A 6203-nucleotide genomic window follows, 5' to 3' on the forward strand; every position below is an offset into this window, starting at 1 on the left:
AGCAAAGCCTTTATCTTGAAGTCATCGTCCCCAGTGTTTACAGTAACACCGCAGGGCAGTGGGAGCAAAGTGGCCAAAATAACAGCGACCTAGAATCTTGAAATTTGTGTTTATATTTAAACTTTTAACCCGGTGTCTGCCGTGGCTGCCCATTATGGGATCATTTAATTACAATTTATAAATATGCATTTTTTTTAAATGACAGTTTTCTACTGAATAAACTGCAAACTATAGAGCTGAGAGTAGAAAAACATGTTATGTTCTGAAGGTGAGCTGTGCAGTGCACTCAGGTTCCTTAAGGTAAAGCCTAATCCTGACTGCTCAATTGGGTTAGGAGGTCAGTCACTTCGGCTTCATCAAAACAACAATTTCTTGACCTTCAGGACTGTGCTTTATTAAAAAGATGCTGAGTAAATATTCTAAATTTATAGAATACATCCATATATATATATATATATATATATATATATATATATATATATATATATATATATATATATATATATATATATATATATATATATATATATATATGTATAGAGAGAGAGAGAGAGAGAGAGAGAGAGAGATAGATATAGATATATAGATATATATAGATATATATAGATATATATAATATATATATATATATATTTGTGTGTTGCTGTTTTGTTTTTATTTTAATTCAGGTATTCAGGTACACCAGTGGCCACTGACTGACCTTTTCCGCTGACAGAGATCAGCTCTTCTATCTGACACACCAACACTCACACATATCTTGGGCAAATGATCCAAGAGCAAATATATACAGTCCCCTGACCCTGAACTTTGCATCAATCTTAGCTAATTGCTGCCTTGTCAGAAGTGCGATTATTCAAACAGGTAATGCAAATGTTAATGAGCTCCGATTTGCATATCTTTATTTTGCCACGGTTGAAATGTCATTGGTTATGACGCTCCACAAAGAGGAATGTCACTCCTGATGGCCCCCTGATATGTTGTTGGCCATTAAGAAGCTAACAAAAGAAGAAAAAAAGAGAAACCCAAGGGGGGGTGGAGGAAAAACAAATAAGGAGTCGTGATCAAAATTAAATGAGGAATTACACATGCAAACACATAGAAACACTTGCACAGCGTGATTGCTAAACTCAGTAATCAAAATTTGAATTTTGCATAGATGTGAGAAGATAATTCGAAACTGAAAAGGGAACCAGAAGTAAAGACCTCTTCTGCAGCTCTTATGGTTAGTCTTTTTATGTAAGATGTGCTGTTGTGCTTACTATGCCTGCAACGCACATTTCAAGTGTTGTTGGCATATTGCTCTTCGCCATGCGCTTGATTTGACATGGCTTAAATAACTATCTTCCTGCCAGTGATTGGCATTCACACAAGAAGGGGTGAGTGGGACTAGGGAGCAGATGGTGACATTCCACATGACCAAACTGATCAATCAGCATGCTGGGACGCAGGTGCAGCACAGGCGGGCAGCACCACACCATCTATTTCACCATCTACGGGGCACAAACACATGGGCACCAATAGTGGCACCCTGAGGGTCTGCATGCTCCTCTGTCCCGCTGTGCCAAGGTTGATGACATCAGAATTTCCCATCCGCTCTTCCACAGGATGCCAAGAAAATGAAGGGAAAAAACACTGAATAAAATCTGTAATAACAGCCTGGCCTGGGAAAGGTTGTGTAAGTGACGTCAAAGCAGGGACTCCCATATTTCACCCTGTTACAGAACTGATAAGCCAACGGAAAAAGTGAGCAAAAGTACTAACACATTGTGGTCAGATCCTTGTTTTTTTAGCGGAGGGTCTGATAACAGGTTAAATGACTGAAAGTGCTTCCTTGTGGCTTTTTCTTCTTTTTACAGAACACAGAAATAACAGTGCCACTGATGATTTTTAGCATTTTCATCAATTAAATAATTGGCTTTTTTTGTATTTGAGTTTTTTATCATGTGATTTTTTTAAACATCAGCAATCATCGGGTTTTTTCACTGACTAGTTGTGTTTCTTCTTTTGAACCTCTTAAACTAATTCTTTAATGAGCTTTGGATTTCTTTAATTAGAAATAAATTATTTTTTTCTAATATAACTGTTTTGCTGACAATAGCATACAAATAGATAATAAAATGGTTTGATTTGGCAAATTTATCTGTTGATTTCATTATAATGTGGTTATATCTGGAGAAGCAATGAAATTTAAAAGCCATAGAGCAGATATGTGCAGATAACTCTCTGAAAAAGTGTGTGAGTGAATGCATCTCAAAAGCTATCACGAGGTAGATGTGTTACCGTGGCGTTTGATACGTGCTGGCGTGACTTTGCACCGAGGATCTTCTGTATCCTCAGGATAAGACCTGCACACAGCAAGCTGATCTTGGCCTGAATGCTGAAAGAAGTGGGGGTTGTAAGAGGATTGGACAGGCCGCGGCTGCACGTGAGATCCAGACTGACTGTCCTCTCCGCCACAATGACCTCGCAGTCCCACATTCATCTGCACCTATGAGGAGAAGCGGCTGTAGGTCACCGCCAGTCTTATATGTCACCAACTAGATCAACAGGAAGTGTGTCATTAAATTAAATCCGTACAACAAACAAAACATTGATAAGCTACTGTGTGGGATACCAGCATTGGTTCATTTCTCTTAAAATTATCAAAAAAATTCTTGGGCTTCTGTTGTGTTATCCTTTGTTTTAATATTGGCTTTATATTTGAAGTCTAATTTATGTCCTAAAAAGAAGAGGGTTAGATACGTGTAAGTTTTTAGTGTGGTGTGAAATGGCCACCAAAATGCCACTTTGAGGAGATCATTGAGCAAAACTTAACATTTGGAGGAATGAGCAAGGGCAAAGACTGCAGAGATGAGGGCTTCTATCCCAAATCAGAAGTGACAGGAGATTGACAGTAAAATAAATCAGTCCAGAGTAGCCAGCAACCAAAGGTCAAAAATAGAGTGAGAAAACATTGACTAACAAGGAAACAACGTTTTCTTGAAATTCAGATAAAGAGCCACCGTTCTACACCCCCGGTGTTGTTAACAAGTTAGAGATGACAACATTTGATGGATGTGTGTGATAGCAATGGAAAGATGGGGTAAATTTTCCAGAATATCTAGGCCAGTAATACATTTTGTTCATACTCTTGTAGGTTTTAGGGTACAACCAAGTTATAAACATCTTATTTCCAGTAACACATGGGAATATTGACTTTTTTTTTCAAGTTTGGTTTGTACTGAATCAGCAGTGGATCGAGTTTTATCCTTATGACAAACAAAATTCTTTACATTTCACACACACACAAAACTTCAACATTTGTGCCACGTGTGTGCTTTCTATGGGACAGCTTATTATACATAATATTGCCTCATGAGCTCTCTAAACCACTGCAGCAGTAGTGAGCCAATAGTGGCCCGCTATCCAAACCTGGCCCTATTTCAGTAACATTTGGCCGCTCAAGATGTTTCCATAATTTCTCATTAATCAGCGGGTAACACTGTAAATACAAGGCTACGTAAATCTCAGCAAATATGACCTTATGACATCTAATAATAGGCAGTAATCTAAATCTCAGATGCAAAATAGGTGGCAGGACTTTCCATGAACAGCAACTGAAACAGCCATTTACCAAAACAGTATTATATAACTTGCAGTAGGTGCTCCGCGAGCCCAAATGCATTAATGGGACAATGTAATAATCCTAAAACTAAAGTGAATTACATGAAATATGATGATTTAAAAAAGATGAATTCTAATACCAAATAAAACATCAATAACATACATACAGTAGATGTCTGCATGTTCAAAACTACCTGAACACAAACACTTTTTTTTAAATTGAGGAACTGGCCTGGATTCCTGACACCTGCACAACATAATCATGATGAGGCTACCACAGGGTTATAGAAACACCTACACACAATTTTTCTTCAGTGATAAAATGAAAGCAACCGTCTCTGAAGGGTAACAGAGGTTTAAGCGCACACTGACCAAACACAGTCTTTGTAAAGCTCCTAAATGAAAACAACACAATAAAAGCATCCAACAAATAAAAGTGTATTTGGATACTTTTTCTATCACTTATAATAGAACAATAGTTTATATAGCGACAAATAAATATGAAATAGTAGATTAGGGAGTAAAACCCCATGTTTTTATATCCAAACCAAACTGAATTAATCTCAGGAAAAATCATGAAGAAAGTCCATACTGGAAAAAGCATTTAGAAGCTTTTCCTACCACATGCATGCTTTTTATAATTACTGGGGATATCTGTGAGAGTGCATTTTATACACATCATCAAATATAATGCAGCTACTGTACATTTAGAAGAAAAATTAAAAGACAACGTCAGAGGCGTCTCAACTCAGGCTTTGACACCAACTTCCTTCCTATGATAAGAGCGGCATGTAATGTGCATCAGTACACATTATTTCCTGTGATACAATACAATCCATTTTTTATTGTAATGTAATGTGTGGCTTTATTTTGAACACGTTAAAAATAACGCAACAACAATAAAAAAACACAAACAAAACACAAGAAAAAATAATAATTATAATAAATAGCTTAACATGTTCCAAACAAGGAGCAGGAAGAAGCATAAGCTTATTTTTTCCACTATTTATTAACAAATAATTATCACTTTTCCTTCTTGTTCTATTACGTCATAAATCCTTTATTATAATTTGTTACATGTATTTGGTTTTATAATCCCAGTAACAGACCCAGTATTGCATATTCACAGATACACATGCACACACACATATAGACTAAATAGTCTGTGAGAACACCTGATCAAAGCCCCATTTCATCCCATACCGTGCAAAACACATGTTTTAGTGGTGCTTTTTAGACTTTAGCCCTTTTGACATGTACAGATACATGTTTTAAATTTAACTCCCCAAATTGTATCCTCTGTCTCTTTCAGAATATCACTTTAGAATATTCCCAGGAAGCAGTTTGTGTCCTTGTTTCTTTATATATAATTTGTGCAGTGTGTAAAAATCAACCAGACCCTTGAGTTTTACTATTTCTTAATTATAGGAATAGAAAATGAATTGAGTGCTCTTGCCGTGCTTTTCACAAGGAACTAGTTGCAGGAATCATTCACTCACAAATACTATTTCGTCCCATTTTGCAACACAAGCTAAAATGAGAATAACCCGTCTAGCTGAACCTGAGTTTAATTTCTATGCCAGTTCTCTGCTATTCACTGCAGGCACACTAAACTCTGTAACATTCAACTAAAGAAGCCATGCACTGGATTGTCAGTAACGTTAATATCTCCACACCTGGATGTCTAACCTGGGCCTCTGACTCATAAGGTCACTCACACTGAGAAAAAATAAAGGCTTAGTCACTGCAAAGGCAAACAGAGAAGCTGTTACACACAGTCCTGTGGACATTAAACAAACATGTGGACAAACACAGCTGGGGCAGAGCAGCATGAAGTCCTGCAGAAGTAGCAGAAATCGAGCAGCACCGTTGGTACTATTTCCTCTTCTTCCTGTTATTCTTGTCTTCGGAGCCATGAGGTCACTCCAGTCACTGTGTACTTGCTCATACGTGCCCACCCACCCATGTGTGTCTGTTGCTTTCTTGCGACGTTAGTAGAGTATTGGAGTAACATTACCAGTTTCCATCAACAGATGGCAGCATAAAATAAGTCATGAATAAGCATTTATTTAGGTCTTGTTTTTCTTGCTCTGGTTACTTCATTCTTTTGAATTTTCACATGCATTTTTCCCTTATAGGAGCTCTATAAACCACTGCTGATCACGCGTTGGTTAAAACAGGTTATTACCACTGAATTAATTTGCCACGTGGAAATATCTCATTTATGGCAGATGTAGCATAAGTAAACGTTATATTTAGATCTGGTGCCGATGGTCTCGATTAGTGTCATGCTCTTGGGCTATTTTTTTCCTGCCGACTGTGTCTCAGATTTCAGCCGAAGTAGGAAAAAAATAGCAAGCTGCTCAATGAGCAAAGACAATCTTGGAGCGACCTGTCTGTGACACCTCTTTGGTGTATCAGCGTTTCCTCGTCTATCGTCTCTTTCGATCACCGTTTTATTCAAGTGCGTCGGTAGATACTGAGATCAATATATTTGTTTATAAATGCTTGGTTTACATGGCAAAGTGATATTATCCTGGCTGTTTACCCGTCATTGTCACTATCTGATCAACCAGCTTCCTGCAGCAGCCCCCTGCAGG

The sequence above is a fragment of the Aulonocara stuartgranti genome (genome assembly GCF_965226115.1).
Source record: "Aulonocara stuartgranti genome assembly, chromosome: 7".
NCBI classification, from domain to species: domain Eukaryota; kingdom Metazoa; phylum Chordata; class Actinopteri; order Cichliformes; family Cichlidae; genus Aulonocara; species Aulonocara stuartgranti.